This window comes from Cryptomeria japonica, chromosome 2 (assembly GCF_030272615.1).
Source record: "Cryptomeria japonica chromosome 2, Sugi_1.0, whole genome shotgun sequence".
NCBI classification, from domain to species: domain Eukaryota; kingdom Viridiplantae; phylum Streptophyta; class Pinopsida; order Cupressales; family Cupressaceae; genus Cryptomeria; species Cryptomeria japonica.
The window spans coordinates 345,193,631-345,211,168 of record NC_081406.1 but is presented as its reverse complement, the minus strand read 5'-3'; positions in this window follow the sequence as shown (position 1 = coordinate 345,211,168).

Sequence of the window (17,538 nt, the reverse complement as noted above, 5' to 3'; positions counted from 1 at the left end):
GTAGTCTCTGGTATGATCTGTTGATGGAATTGGCTTGTTCATAATGCTTATACTCATATTTGGTTAGTTGGTTTTGGTCTAGTGATTGGATGCTATTCTGCTTACTTAGAAGATTGGTTTCTGGTTCTAGTGAGGGTTTCACCAGCAAAGATTTTGGTAGAGATCTTTGATGAATTACATAAGTGGTGTTGGTGCAGCTTCTGATGGAGTTTTAGGATGTTGTTGGTGATCATGTTTGAGACTTGGTGGATGGAGATCATTGCTGAAGCGTGTGGACCTATGCTTGGTCTCGGTTGATCTAGGTTACAGACCAAAATTGACATAACATGTGGATAGGACCTTTCGATGTATTTCTAGGATGTCTTATCTGTTGGATATTATTTGTTTGGCCTAAGGCCAACATGGTTTGTAATTATGTAATTGGTTTATTGTCTGGTGGTTGACCTGATTGTTTATGGTCGAGGGTTTGTATAAATAGATGTAAGATCTCATTGTAGATCATCATGGTTAATGTAAGAGGTCATGGTCAAGGAATGTTATGTGTGAATAATGTAATATCATTCAGGCAGAGGAGTTGGTCGATCATTGGAGATAGAATTGGGTTTATGTAAGAGGATTTAGTCCTCCGGTATTGAGCTTAACTGGAACTATACTCAGGCATAGGAGATGCTATCTTTTGCAGTTCAACACTTCTCTGGATTGTAGTTTGGATTTATATGTAGTCAGTGAGGCTCCTTTTGTGATGAGCGGTGTACTCTAGGTTGTTGGCCTTCCTTCAAGTGTAGGCCCCTTCACTGTAATTCACATACTTACTGCAAAAGTATTATCTGACTATGGGTAGACTTCCCACCATAGTTTTTCCCTTTACTAGGTTTTCCACGTACATATCTTGGTGTTGTGTGGATGGCTTTTATTCTATAATTATTATTTATGCTTAATTGGATTAACTGCTATTTTGGTATTAATGTATAAATTCTTAATGCTTTTAGTAATTTGTGACAACTGATTCACCCCCCTCCTCTTAGTTGTCTTCTGGTTATCTGAATTGTCTAACACCCTACATCGTTACTACAGTCTTTGGCTCTGGTGTCTATCAACTCTCAACATAGAAAGGAGAACAACTCCATGAGCCAATCAACACCATCACTTGAAGAAATTCTTCACTTAAGATTCTCTGCTCCCGCAACCTGTACAACATAAAATGTCTTCAAATTTTTTTAAAAAAAATAAAAAAAATTCAAATCAAATGCCTTGGTAAAAACCTGGTAAACAAGCATCTTGGTAAAAAAAAAGAAGAAAGGATCTTTGCCAAGAAAGTGAAAACCTAGTAAACATGCACCTCTTGTACTCAAGTGCTCCATCTATCAACCCAAATTTGACATTTGCTATTTTCATTCTCGCTTTCCTGCATCTTTGCTTTCACTTATACATATCTTTTAGTCACCTTTGTGACATCCTAGTTCTTTTGGAACCCTTGTGGCTTGAAACCGTTAATGTCCTAGTCTTAGGGTAATTGAATGATCAATTTACATGTCCTAAGTAGTATCAACCAAGTCATCTTTCTGTCAGTAGTACTAGGTCATCCAATCCAAGTCAATCACCTGTTTCCTATCCACTACAGAGTTTTATCACTGAGTAAACCAGCAAAACAAGACTACTGAAAACAATCACTAAACTATTTGAGATATGATTAAAATTTTATTTTCGTTCTGCCTTTTAAATTGGTTTTTGATTATTATTCCCTCTGAGTAGCTCGAGGAAGTCTATCTTGACTAAGAGGAGCAAGAATTGGGGGAATAATACTTTTCTTTGTTTTATGCTTGTAAGAATGATTCTGATGATCTGGAAACATCTAATCAGCTAGGTGTCTATGATAAGTGCCTTCACATCAAGGTGAAATCACCACACATACCTCGACTCCACTTATTTGTATGCTGCAGGGAGGTTGGAGTCATTTCTTTGTCTCTTTTGAGGGAATTTCTTTAATGTGCAATCTAGATGCATGTGTAATCTTTCCAAGGATATGAACGAAAAAAGGGTCATTACGGACAAGATAATTAATATTGCATATGAAAAGAAAGGAAATGTATTTTGTCTGCTTTGTTTGTAAAATGCTTAGTGATTAAAATTAAGCATACCAAATCCAGTGACTAGGTTTAAGTTGCATTCATTCTAAATTTTATGCATTTTGAGTGATTTTGGTATGATAACAGTGATCTCTTTATCTTTTGAATGAGAGTCTAAAGCAATCGTCATTTCTCAGCTAAGTGGTCTATTTTTCATCATCGTTTCTTTGATCGAGTACTTGTGTATTGATATGTTAGCTGCATACATAAACATCTTATATAGATTCATACATTTCATTATATATTTATTTGCATTCATATTATTGCATGAAAAATAAATATTTGCATTACTCGTTACTCATTTTCATCATTTATTTGCATATGAAAAAGAAATAAAATAAAAACATCCATATTCATCTGCATTACATACATCAATATTGAAAAGATATGTATACATATAGAATAAATCATATAGAAAGACATATCATAACCAATCAACACAAGTACGATGAAACCAAATCAAGATCTTGTATATCTCATCATAATCTTAGTGTCTCAGAGTACAAATGATATCAACTATCATATAAAATGTCTCATCAGAGCAAGAATCATATAGGCTACAAAAATGGGATATATAACAAAATCTAGGAGATATAACAAATCTAGCTCTCTGCCTCTCCCTCATTGCCGAGTGGAGGAGGTGGTTCCTACTGACCAACGTCCTATCTGGGTGCCCTAGCTCCCTTAGATCGAGCCATATACTGAGAAGATAGAACAACCTATTGTGCTACTTGGAGCGCTACACTATAAGCTATGACATAATAGGTTGCACAACTCATTTGATGCAAAACCTCTCGTTGAAGAGCATCACACTCTTCTCTGACCTCTGCAAGTTGTGCCTGCACCACTGTCAACAATCACTGCAAACCTATCAACCTCGATCTCAAAGACCGTAGTACGTCTGGTACTCCCCGCTCTCTCCTGACATATCCCTCTCTGCCTCTCTTCTCATCTATCCACTGCCTAACCTACCCAGGAGCTGCTCTCTCCTCCTCACCTCCACCCTTTGCTGCCCTAGAACCACTAGCCTCAACCCCAGTATCTCCTAAGGATCCACCCTCCCCTCTCTGACACTGTCTAACTCCCGATGGTACCCTGTTGCTACTAGCATCGGGATCACCTCTTGCCCACCTAGGTGCATCAGCTCTCTGTCCCTATACCTACCCTCATTCCTATACCCAACCTAGTACATGTGCCTATGCTAGTGCATCATCCTCAACCTTCTCTATAAGAGGTGCATTTTCTCTAGGATATGTAAACTGAGGAAATGGACATCTCTGAAACCAATCTCTATACTGGGGCAATACTCCCGCATCTGCAACATCCTCTAAGTAATCCCATTTTTGTCTCTGTAAACCCGCTAACTCCTGCATGCTCAATGCATATGATAGTCTTGATGCCCATCCTCGTCTCTCCTCCTCTCCATATCAGGCATAGGCTGTGAACTCCTAGTATATACCCTGCGGTCTCCCATATTGCCTCATCACCCTAGACACTACAAACCGCTCAATAATAGACACCAATCTGCCAATGAGAGGTCGATTCATGAAAATTTCCTTCCTCTACGCTCTCCAATCATCCCACAACTCTAGACCCTTATATGGTCTCCATACTACAACAATCAGATCATCCAACTGTCTCCTCCAATAGTTAGTCTTGCCCAGGTGGGATTGAGTAACATAACCTGAATAATAGCAAACAATAGGTTGGTGCACCTCTCTAGAATCATCTATAATAGGTTTGCATATTGGGATGTGCTCCCATGCCCATATCTATAGAACTAAAACACCTGTTGCCATGCTCTTCCCCTCCTGATACATAATCTTGTGCATCTCATGATACATATGAGCAAGTAAATATGACCCCCACCCTAATCTCATGGGATGAGTTAGCAAACTCTCAAGCATTCTAGACCAACCACATAAAAATCCTTGTTGTCCTCTATCAGGCATTACAAAATAATGAATCATGCCTGCTAAAACGTGCCAGAGGGTACTGTGCGCCATATTTGCTCATCAAATCATCCCACGTAATAGCGCGTCCAAGAATAGTCTCGTCATGCAATATCTATCTCAATGCCAAAACACCTAGTCGTTGCATAGAATCATAATCAACCTTGTCTATAGCGAATGGAATCCTCAAAATCTTGTATATATCCTCTGGTGTGATAGTCATCTCTCCAACTAGTAGATGAAAGGTATTATGCTCTGAATGAAAACACTCAACTAAAGCAGTCAACATACCATCATTCACACGGATATCAGGCATCTGTAAAAGGTATATAAATCCACACAAACCAATATGAGCTCTTTCTGCATCTGATAACTCATGAACAAGCCTCATCGTCGATAGAAATGTACACCGAATCTGCAAAATCAAACATACAAATTGTCACCACGTGATCAAATTTTCGCTAAAAATATGTTAAACATGCTCACAAATCCAAATATACAAAATTCAAAATAAAAAATTTCTATTTACATTCTAAAAAATGCTTGTTGTTTTTTATACGGGTTTTCATAGACATGCAGAAACTCATACGAGCAAATATTACACCCCACACGAGTAAACATTCCCATACAACAAAATGTATGCTCTCACACGACTAAATGAACTATCAAGAACACTCTCGTACGATTCATGGGAGGACACCAAATGACAAACCCTACTTTCTCAAATGACAAAACAAAACAAGGACAGATTCTCGTATGAGAAAACGTGTTGAACCACACGATAAAATGATGAAAATGACTTTGAACAAAAAATAAATTGTAAAAATTCAACAAAAATTCAAAAAAAAAGAAATGTACATGCTAAAGATTGATCACTTACTATTGGGTTGTAGTTTCATGGTCAATTATGATGTTTCTGGTGCTCGAATCGATGCTCCTGGATCAAAATGGCCATTTTTCTTCACAGGAGGGTTTTTCAAATTTCAAACTTTGAGAAGTAACAATGAATTGAAAATAACACATGAACTCCTTATATAGCCCAAAACCTAATTTTTAAACTTACTCCGATGGACATAAAACTTGTACCCTAAGCTAAATCGGTTGTCTTGAGTCCATTTTCAGGATCGAAATCGAAATCTGACATCAATTCTCTAGTCAAAATTTCATGACGTTGACCACTTAGCACTTTCATCCTCAAGTCAATTTTTTCTCATCATTTTGCGCTCAATTCAATTCTAAATCTCAATTTAAATTCTCAAATCAACTCTAATTTTAATTCTTCAACATCAATCTTCATGCTTAAATAATTATCATCACTAAAAATTTCCTAAAATCATTGTACCCTCACTATCTTTCAATTCCGCTCCTGAGGGGGCATACTCATAACATCTTTTCAGCGATTATCATCATCAAAAGTCAAGAATTTTTTTCAAATCATCTTCATCTAAAGTCGAGCAAAATTCTTTTCAAACAAAGAAAATCAACTAAACCTTGTTACTAGGGGCATCTTAACTAAATCATGTTGTATCAAGTTGAGATTCTTCGATGTCAAATAGAGCAATCTCTAGGGGCATATCAATCTTTGTCCTTCTTTGAATCAATCTTCAAATTGATGTTCAATTTTCAATCACATCAAATCAAACTGGAAATTTTCTCTTTCTCATCGATTCTTTTTCAATCAAGTTTGGAATCGGTTTTGTCACTTTGATCAGTCAGTTCTTGTTCAATCAAGTTCGGAATCGGTTGTGTCTCTCGCTCCATCTAGTTCAATCAAGTTCTAGATCAATACTTGTTTGTTGATCAATCAAGTTCAAGAATGATATCTCTCTCTTTGTCAGTCCTAGTTCAATCAAGTTCAGGATCAGTATCACTTTAATCCAATCTGTTTAGTTTCATCACTTCAAATCAAGTTGAACATCTTGCTCTTCATCGGTTTGTGATCAATCAAGTTTAGAACTGATAGCTATTTGACATCAACTATTCTTTGAACCAACACACTACTTGCACATTAATTCAAAGAAGGGTAAATGTAATACCCTAAAAATGGCCACCAAAAGCATAGGCCCCTAATCTCGACAACATCACCAAGGTCCTAACCAAACGCAATTAAATCAACCTCAAGCACCTAATTAATTATTTCTTCAATCATTAATGTTACATGACAATTAAATCACTTTATATTAATTAAATATTTATTTAATTAATTAAATCATTCTAAGTAAATCATTTTTATCAATTATCCTATTTATTTAATTAAATATCCTAGCATACTTAATTAATTAATAAATTTGCCATGTAAAGAAAAAGTGGCATTAATTTACAAAAAGAGATTAATCACAAAAAAAGGAATTAATCTGCAAAAGAAAGAGTTAAATTGAAAACAAAAGAAAAGAATTAAATTGAAAGGAGAAATCAAACTTAAGATATTTCTTTTTCTAAAATTGAGATATATTGAGAAATTAGAAAAGCAATTAAATTTAATTAATCATTTTCTCTAAAAATAAAACTTAAAAGTTTTTCTTGAGGAAAGAAGTTCAGTTGCATTGAAAAGGCTTTTTCTAAATAAAAATCTTGAACAAATTAAAGAAAAGTGCATGGAATCACCTAATTTTATCTCAAGTGCATGGAATCAACTAAATTTATCTCCAATGCAAACTTAGACTTATAATCTGAATGCATTCAATCAAGCTATAATTAGAATCTATCTCAAGATTAACTGAATTTGATCTCTCAATTATTTCAATTATCCTAAATTGTGTTTTTTCTTGAGTAATCTCAACCGCTCATTGCTAATCAATCTTGACTGTTGGTCTCTCTTTTGAGTCTCGATAAATTCAGCCCTCATCTCTCATTCAAAACACACTGGAGATTTATTGTTATTATGCAGTTTTTTCTCTGGAGTCATTAAAGATATTGTGCTTTAAGATTATTGCATCTTATTTTAGCTTTTTGCATACTTAGTTTAATCATTATTGCTTGCATTCATCTAGCTTAATATTCATTCATCTAGCTTAATCTTCATTCATCTAGCTTAAACTTGCATATCTATCTTAATCCTGCATACATTTAGCTTATTCTTGTGCTCATAAGATTAAATCTTTTGTCTTGGTGTAGTCTAGTCACTGGTATTGTTTATACAAATATGAGAGCAAGTCTATACTCGCATCTTTTAGAAGGTAATAGGTCTATTTGTTATGGTTTTCATATTCATGATTATATTTGTCTAACCATGCATGCAATGACTTAATTGAAGTGTTGTGTCTTATAGCTTGTATACTTTATTCCACTTTTCACACACACATTATCCAGTTTTCATTTTTACAGGCATCAACAACATCTTTAGGTTCAAGATTAGAAATTAAACATACTTTTTCTGCAGCTAACCTTCTTCTAGTCATCACACATTGGTTCTTATCACCAATAATTTGATTCTCGGAATGATTTAGTCTAACATACCTTTGAGTCTTTTGTTTGGTCTGATCCTCAGGTTCCTGCACATCATCACCACCAGCAACAACATCCAGATTAATAGTCTCTACTAGATCATTCTACTTAGGCTCTGCAGGTTGAATAGGAGCTAAGACAACATGTTGACCATCATCATAAGCTCTGATCTCCTTTCCAAGGTTCTCATCCACCTTCACATTTGCACTCTCAACTATCTTTCATAGTCTCTTGTTATAGCACCAGTAGGCTTTACTCTTTGTAGAATATCCCAAAAAGATACCTTCATCAAACTTTCCAATATCCTCATCTCTCTTGATATAACATTTGCTACCAAAAACTTTCAAATTTTTTACAGTAGGAACATGGCTAAACCAAAGCTCATAAGGGGTCTTACCAATATCACCTTTGATATGAACTCTATTAAATGTATAGACTGTAGTTCTAATAGCTTCTCTCTAGTAGATCTTCAGAACATTTCCTTCAATCAACATGGTTCTTGCAACATCCAAAATAATATAGTTCTTCCTCTCAACAATTTCATTATGCTATGGAGTTCTAGGAGCAGAAAGTTGTCTTTTGATTCCATGCATCTCATAGAATGAATTGAATTCATAGGAACAAAATTATATACCTCTATCAGATCTAAGACACTTCAGCTTCAATTTGGACTCAATTTCAACTTTACCTTTGAATATCTTGAATTTCTCAAATGCTTCTGATTTTTCCTTAAAAAAGACAACCCACATCATTCTATAATAATCATCAATTAGTAGCATAAAGTATCTATCACCCTGCACACTTCTAACATTTGTAGGTCCACACAAGCTAGTATGCACAATATCTAGCAATCCATCAGATGTATACTATTTACTCTTGAAAGAAATCCTTGTTTGCTTACCCAACTGATATTCCTTACATACCAGATTAACATGTTTAATAATCTTAGGAAGATCTCTAACAACTTGTGTGGAATTGATCTTGATCAATGAATCAAAGTTTACATGACACATTCTCCTATGCCACAACCAAATTTCATCTATCTTAGCAATCAAGCAACTTTTCTCACCAACATTCAAATGAAAAATGTTACTTTCAGTCTTAGTCCCAGATGCAATCTCTATACCAGAGGCATTCAAGATCTTGCATATACCATCCTTGAATTGTAGATCATAACCCTTATCAACCATCTATCCAACACTCAAAATATTATGCTTCAGACCTTCAACATACAAGACATCATCAGTGTTATTCTTACTATAAAAAAATAGAACCTTTCCCATGGATTACATAGGCTTTGTCATCTCTAAATCTAACTATTCTACCATCATACTTTTCCATGCTTATAAATTTGCTTTTATCACTGGTCATATGATGTGAACAACCATTGTCAATCACCCATTCATCTTTATCTTCTGTCTTAGCAACTGTAGCGTCCTAAAATTGCGACACTTGCAATTTCGACTGCATTTTGGTCTTCACGATGGCGACGCAACACGCAACCTGAATGGAGACCCCAAAACTTGCTCGCGACACTGAAAACTGCATTTTTCAAGCACCTTGGCCTGAACCTCCTTGCACCCTGCTATCCTGGGAGGTGGGACCAGAGCGCCCAGCGCCCTGGTCCCTCAGGACCAGGGCGCCCAGCCCCCTGGTCCCTCAGGACCAGGGCGCCCAGCGCCCTGGTCCCCAGGACCATGGCGTCCAGTGCCCTGGTCCCCAGGACCATGGCGCCCAGCGCCCTGGTCCCTGGGTCCTATTTTGGGCCCGGTCTCCTAAGGGGCTCGGGTCTTTTTGTTTGCAATTTGGAAATTACATTTCCTGGTTGGCCTAAGGTTGGGAAAATCAGTCTATCAGCCCTAATTGACAAGTATATAAACTACATTTTCCTCTTTCATTCAACAGGATGGAAAAGGCGTGGAAATTATACTCAAGCATTCAAGCATTCCTTCAAGCAATTGATCATTTCAAGTCTCCATTCAAGGCTAAGTGTTGTATTCAAGACAAGGATTCAACCATTGAAGAGGGGATCACTTACTACATGCTACATACAACATCTAAACCTTCGCACATAAGGATACAAACATCCTTAGAACAAGGTATTAGTACTTGTTTTACAGTCATTTACATTTACAGCTCTTGCTCATTTCTTGGTTAATTCCAAAACTGGGGTTTGACCTAAAGGCAAACCCCTAATCCCTAACCCCCCAATCGTCTTTGCTTTTCTGTGTGTAGGTTGCAGGTACGCGGCTGAAATTGAAGATCTGGAATCCTTGTGCAGAGACGAACCGATCCCCCTTCGTTTGACGGATTTTTCGGAGGACCGTGGCGCTGGGCGCCATCGTCCCGACAACTTTTGCTCAAATTTGCAGGACAGCGCCGTATCGACATTTCACTACTAATTCCAGGTCCGTAGCTTCATACTATATTCCTATCTTAGTTTATAAGCGAATCTTTGTCACTTTCTATGTATTCCTAGCTTAATTCTTCTATGCACATTCTTTACAAAAGAGGGTAGCCTTGCTTTCTTAACCCTTGAAACACATTTAGCATCCAATCTTGCATTGCGTGGGATTGGATCTTGTGGGTTTCAACACCTCTTTTGAATGTAAAGTCTCTCCCCTAAGTGAAAACCATCTAATCCTAGCGAACCTCCCTTCCCTCTCCTCGGAGTTGGAAGAGGGGAGAACAACTAGGGTTCGATCACGATTTTCCACTTTACATTTTGGTGAACCCGACGTGAACATCCTTTCTGATTTTTCATGCTTAGATCTGAAAAAATTGATTACATTTCCATGTTTGATCTTTTGCAAAATTTTAGAGGTGATTGCATAAAAACCCTAAAATTTCTTTATAGTAATTAAACTTGTGAAATGCTTAGTTGTTAATGTTTGTTTCAGATCTGCCCTTCTATTACAAATTATCAATTCATACCTGTGCTTTAATTTTGAAAATTAAGTGGTTAAATGTCAAAACCCTAATTTTTGAAACCCTCTTAATTCAACCTTTGTCCGACAATTTGACCAATCAAAACATCTCCAAATCAGCTATAACTTTGGATTCTGCAATAAAATCACAATATCCTTCATCCCTGAAAATTTGGAAAAAAGTTGCGAGGACCGTGTTGCACTCCGAGCGCCATCGTCCCCGACATTTTTTCCAAAATTTCGGGAGCGAGATCTTGCTGTATTTTCCTGCTAAAATCCAGAATTTTGGCTGATTTTGTCAATTATAACACTTTCAAAATTACAGTCAAAGTTGGTCTTGCGATTGCTTGGTCTAAGGCTTCTAATCATTCAAAAATTGTTGAAATTGAAATTTTGTGTCAAAATTGTGTTCTTACTGTCCTAAATCTGAAAATTGTGTTTGCATTCATTCGAAATTTCAGTGCTTTATTCAAATTCTTGCATTTTGTGACTTTTGAAATTAAGTGCTTAATTACAACAACTTTGATTTCCGCTTTCAAAATTGAATTTTGCGTGAAATTGAGTCAATTTTCAAATTTCAAAATTTGCATTGCTCTTAACATTCCCTCTAAAATCATAAAATTCAAAATTTCAGTTTCCCTCTCTTTTTCAAAATTCAAAATTTTGCATTTTTCGACAATCTTGATAGGGTTCAATTTTGAGATTGCAACTTTAATTTGGCCTACCTACAGATCGTAAAATCACTCAATTTTTTCAAATTAGCTTTAAAATCATCATACCTTTCATCCCTGCAAATTTCAAAAAAAGTTGCAAGGACCGTGTTGCACTCCGGGCGCCACGGTCCTGGACATTTTTTCTGAAATTTCGGGAGACTGTTGTGATTGCATTTAACAGCTTAAATCCAGAAGATTGGTTGATTTTACTGAAAATGGCTACCTCTAAATTCAAAATCTTCTCTCTCTTTCTAGTGCATGAGTTTTACAACAATAAGCCCTACTTACACTATTCCCGTTAGACGAAGCCGTAGAATTAAGTCTTTCCGAAGTTTAATTACCGAGGAGATGGAACCTAATTTGAATGGTCTTTTTAACGAGGACATGGGTAATTCCTCTAATCCTCTTAATGATGAAGAAGCTCTCCATGAGGTTTTTGTAGAATAACTTTCAAAATTGGATAACCAATTTGACGATTTTCGATAATGGATGTCTCAAGAATACCCTGATAGTCAAGCTCTTCCTTTAATTGAGGGTCTAAAACGTATGCTTCAAAGTGATAAGAATGGAATTGATATTTTGCGTGGTATTGCACACATTGTGGATTCAAATGTGATGCCTATGAAGAGTTGTGCTGAAACTTTGGGTTATACACAACCTCCTACTCAAGACAATCATTCTATTCCTTTGATGACTCCTATTGCTAGTATACCTACTTTTACATCAAATATAATGACTACTTCAACACAAGACATTCCTCCTATGATCACTAGTCATGGGGGCAATCCTTCTTCTTCAATCAACCCTCGTCCTTCATTCAATCCAACTTCTTCATTCATTCCTCCAATGAGTGTTCCTATTACATCTCCACAAATGAACATGACGCAAGGGGGCAATTCATTTAACCATTCCATTCCTCCTTGTAGTGTTCCTCTTGTCCAATCATCCCCTATGACTAATTATCATAGAGTCCCACCACCTTACTCTTTACCTTCTTTCAATAACATAACACCTCCATCTCAATCTAACACATCCAATATGAATTCTTCGACTGAAGCAACCATTAACAATCTTGCACAAACTGTCTCTTCTTTACAGCAACAAATTGCCTCTATGAATCAATCTAAGTTTAGTGTGCCCACATTTGACGTTGCGAGCCCACTTTCTCTTGACATTGTTCGAGCTATCCCTCCTAAACATGTTGAGATCCTGCATTTAGAACTTTATAATGGTAAAGGAGATCCTCTAACACATGTTAAGACTTTTGAAATAATTTGTACTGATTTTGCTTATGACCAAAGGTTGCTTGCAAAACTGTTTACTAGAACATTAAGAGACAAAGCCCTACAATGGTATTGCTCGTTGCCTTCCTATTCTATTACTTCTTTCGAACAACTTGCAAATGCTTTCATTCAACAATTTCAAAACAATATAAGTCCTAAAGTTACTTTGATTGATTTAATGCATTGTAAACAAGGTGTTAAAGAAAAAGTGACTGATTTCATTGGTAGATATAAGCATTTGTATGCTCAAATTTCTTTTCCAGTGCCTGACAATGATATTCAAAGAATCTTTATTTCTAATTTACAAAAAGATATTCGAGACAAACTTCTGTTTTCTGAGTTTACTTCTTTCCAACAGTTGTGTGCGACTCTTCACAATTATCAACTGACTGTGAGTCAAATGGAACAATCACATCCTATGGCTCCGAGTGATAAGGGTGATAGCAGTCAACAACCATTTGGGAAGTTTAAACCGAACAGAGATTCCATCAAATTCAATGAAAACATCATCAATAACAATGTGAATGCAGCATCAGGTGTGCCTCCTATTTCTAAATTTTTCAAGAAAGAAAGAAAGTATACTCCTTTGAATGAATCATTGCATAGTATTATGAATAAGTTATTGGAACAAAATGTGCTTACTCTTCCTCCTATAAGACAAATTGATCTTGCAAAGATTACTTCACCTTATTTTGATAACAAAGCCTTTTGTCAATTTCATCGTCAGCCTGGTCATGATACTGAAAAATGTTTTTCTTTAAAGGGTAAAATTCAAGATTTGATTGATAATAATACTATTTTTGTTTCTGGAGTGAATGATAAAGGCAACACATCTGTAGCTCCTCCTAACCAAAATCTTTAGATTTTCACTGATCCATTACCTTCTCATACCTCTAATGCAATTGAGGCTAATGATTCCTCTCTTTCATCTGATGGTCTTGTGTCTATGACCCCGAATGTGATTAACTTTGTAGAGCAGCAAGAAATCCCTGAAGAACCTTCCATCACATTTGATTCTAGTGAAACCATTAGGGCACCTGATGGTCCTTTATACATAGTTGCAAAAGTCAAGAATATGCCTTGCCATGGAGTGCTTATTGATCCTTCATGCATGATTAATGTTATTACTGAAGAATTTCTTTTTACTTTACAATTGAATCAAGTGATATATGACAAAACAGATGTGATTGTGAAACTATTTGATGCATTTTCTTCTCCTGCAATTGGTTCTATTACATTGCCTATTGAGGTCCATAACAAATCTCTTGATGTGAACTTTGCTATTATTCCATCTTCCGAACAATTTTGTGTGAAGCTTGGCTATCCTTGGCTATCTTCCATGAAAGCTATTGCTTCTCCTATTCACAAGTGTTTGAAATTTCCCTATAATGGTGAAGTTGTTACTGTCAATCATAGTCTCTTTAAACCAGCTGAAAGAACTTCTAGCATTCCTATTGATTACTTTTGGCCTAAACAATTCCAATCTCTTCCCCCGCGAAGTGATCATCTTTTCAAATCTTATCAAAAGTGGAAAACAGATATGATCTTATCTCTAAGTGAACCTAGAACACCTAAGCTTGACATTCCTATCATTCTTGAGAAGGAAGTTCTTCCTTTGAAAGATAAAACTAATGTCTTTCCTCAAGAAGATTCCCAACCCATCCCTATGGATGTGACTATGTCTATGCCTAATAAACTTCCTAAGAGTAGACCTATACCTCCTCGTCATGATGGACTTGGTTTTCTCCCTAAACCAAATATTCTTCCCTTATATGGAGCAGTTCCTCCTCCTTTTTATAGAGAGAAGAGACCTTCCTCTTCTCCTATTATCCAGCCTAAGAGACCACAACCTAAACACCCAAGTGCTAAGGATGAGAACATTCCTCCTCCTCAGTCTTCTCCACTTCCTACTAAGACTAGACGTAATCGTTCTGCACGTGAACACCGACGAAAATGTCATCTTAGGGCTCAAGCAGCCGCTTCTCCAAATTCACAATCTCCAAAAACACCTTCAACAAGCATTATTCCATTTTCTCCTCAGCCGGACATTGAGCCTAAATCTCCAAAACATAAGATGCATGATGATCTTGATCCTGTGCGAGTTAAAGATCCTATTTTTATAAATCTTGATGACGATATAGATGAAAATGTTATGCATGATGAAAATGTTACTCCTCTTGCTTCTGATAGTGAATATGAACTTATTGATGTTGATAACCATTTATCTAATGAATTTTCTAAAGCACTTATCCTAGCTCCTAGACAAGAACAATGTGGCTCGGAACATGAACATAGCCCTTGTTTGGATCTTGTGATAGCTCCATCTGCTATGTTGGATGTTCCTCCTCTAGTGTGTTCCCTACCTTCCCGAAACATTGATCAGCAAGATCGGGGGGTAGATGACGTGCTAGACTAGTTTCATTAGCATAGCAGATTCTTTCCCCCTCTCTTTTGTTACTTCTTCTATATGTTATTCTCATTCTTCTATTTGTTGTCCTTAGTGTTGTTTACTTGAGGACGATGCAAAGCATTGAGATCTCTCGATCTCTCTCATGTTGACTCAAAAGACACATGTGTTCCCTTCTTCTAGGTGACCTTCCTTGATTGGGGAATGAAGAAAAATTATGCATACATACATATGATATATATACATGAATTATCATACAGCATACTGACCCCGAGGAAAGTGAAGTCACCTCGTGCTTTATGTTTTGTGTCTATTATCCTTGGGTTTATCTCACACTTGGGGGCTAAATCCTTGCGATAACGTGCTCCTTTCTCATTTCTTATGTGTATCACTACGTTAAAACAATCACCCCCGGTGAGGCATGTGTGATCGCTTTAACGTAGGGGGGCATACATCCCGTTCATATCTTTTCAAGATACTTGAGAATTTCTTGACAAATTTAGCCTTGCCTTGAAATTTTTTGATATCTTTCTTGCATGACTCATAGTGAGGGAACCTTACTACTGACAGTCATGGTTCTCCCTTGTGATCTTCCCTTTTACTTTGTCAATCGAAGTCGTAAGATCCTTAGTCCACTAGGGGCTTGGTGTATCTTGCCTCCTTGACGTGGTGAAAGTCTTTCAATATATAGAACCTTTCCCATGGATTACATAGGCTTTGTCATCTCTAAATCTAACTATTCTACCATCATACTTTTCCATGCTTATAAATTTTCTTTTATCACTGGTCATATGATGTGAACAACCATTGTCAATCACCCATTCATCTTTATCTTCTGTCTTAGCAACTGTAGCGTCCTAAAATTGTGACACTTGCAATTTCGACTGCATTTTGGTCTTCACGATGGCGACGCAACATGCAACCTGAATGGAGACCCCAAAACTTGCTCGCGACACTGAAAACTGCATTTTTCAAGCACCCTGGCCTGAACCTCCTTGCACCCTGCTGTCCCGGGAGGTGGGACCAGGGCGCCCTGGTCCCTCAGGACCAGGGCACCCAGCGCCCTGGTCCCCAGGACCATGGCGCCCAGCGCCCTGGTCCCTGGGTCCTATTTTGGGCCCGGTCTCCTAAGGGGCTCGGGTCTTTTTGTTTGCAATTTGGAAATTACATTTCCTGGTCGGCCTAAGGTCGGGAAAATCAGTCTATCAGCCCTAATTGACAAGTATATAAACTACATTTTCCTCTTTCATTCGACATGATGGAAAAGGCATGGAAATTATACTCAAGCATTCAAGCATTCCTTCAAGCAATTGATCATTTCAAGTCTCCATTCAAGGCTAAGTGTTGCATTCAAGACAAGGATTCAACCATTGAAGAGGGGATCACTTACTACATGCTACATACAACATACTACATACAACAACATACAACATCTAAACCTTCGCACATAAGGATACAAACATCCTTAGAACAAGGTATTAGTACTTGTTTTACAGTCATTTACATTTACAACTCTTGCTCATTTCTTGGTTAATTCCAAAACTGGGGTTTGACCTAAAGGCAAACCCCTAATCCCTAACCCCCCAATCGTCTTTGCTTTTCTGTGTGTAGGTTGCAGGTACGCGGCTGAAATTGAAGATCTGGAATCCTTGTGCAGAGACGAACCGATCCCCCTTCATTTGACGGATTTTTCGGAGGACCGTGGCACTGGGCGCCATCGTCCCGACAACTTTTGTTCAAATTTGCAGGACAGCGCCGTATCGACATTTCACTGCTAATTCCAGGTCCGTAGCTTCATACTATATTCCTATCTCAGTTTATAAGCGAATCTTTGTCACTTTCTATGTATTCCTAGCTTAATTCTTCTATGCACATTCTTTACAAAAGAGGGTAGCCTTGCTTTCTTAACCCTTGAAACACATTTAGCATCCAATCTTGCATTGCGTGGGATTGGATCTTGTGGGTTTCAACCCCTCTTTTGAATGTAAAGTCTCTCCCCTAAGTGAAAACCATCGAATCCTAGTGAACCTCCCTTCCCTCTCCTCGGAGTTGGAAGAGGGGAGAACAACTAGGGTTCGATTGCGATTTTCTGCTTTACAGCAACCAAAGCTTTTTCCTCAACAAAACATCTAGTGGAATCACCAGGTACAGGTCTATCTTCTTTAATGGCAATAAACACAATTTCATCTCCTTTTGATTCATCATCTGTAACACCTTCATCTGTAGCATAATAATAGATCTTTTGGTTCCTATACTTCTGGTTAGACTTATAAGGCTTATCATACTTTTCATGCTTCTCATATCTATCATTTCTATCATGCTTATCAAACTTAGCATGTATGTCATATCTAGCCATTCTCATTGGGCATCTAGAAGAAAAATGTCATATATTATTACAAGAAAAACATTTCAAAGGCAACTTTCCATTATACTTACCGACACCTTTAGACAATCTCCGAATGATCAATGCTTCAAGATCATCAAGCTCTCTTTCTTGTTCTTCTATCTCTCTTCTTTCTCTTTCATATCTAGATAACCTACACTCATCAGGATCAAATTTCTGCTTACCAGATATAGATGTTGATGCTCTAAATGTTGTCTTAGAATTTCCATGCAATTCTTCAAATTCTCTCAACTCAAATGTAGCAAATTTTCCAACCAATACATCTCTTCTCACTGTAGTCAC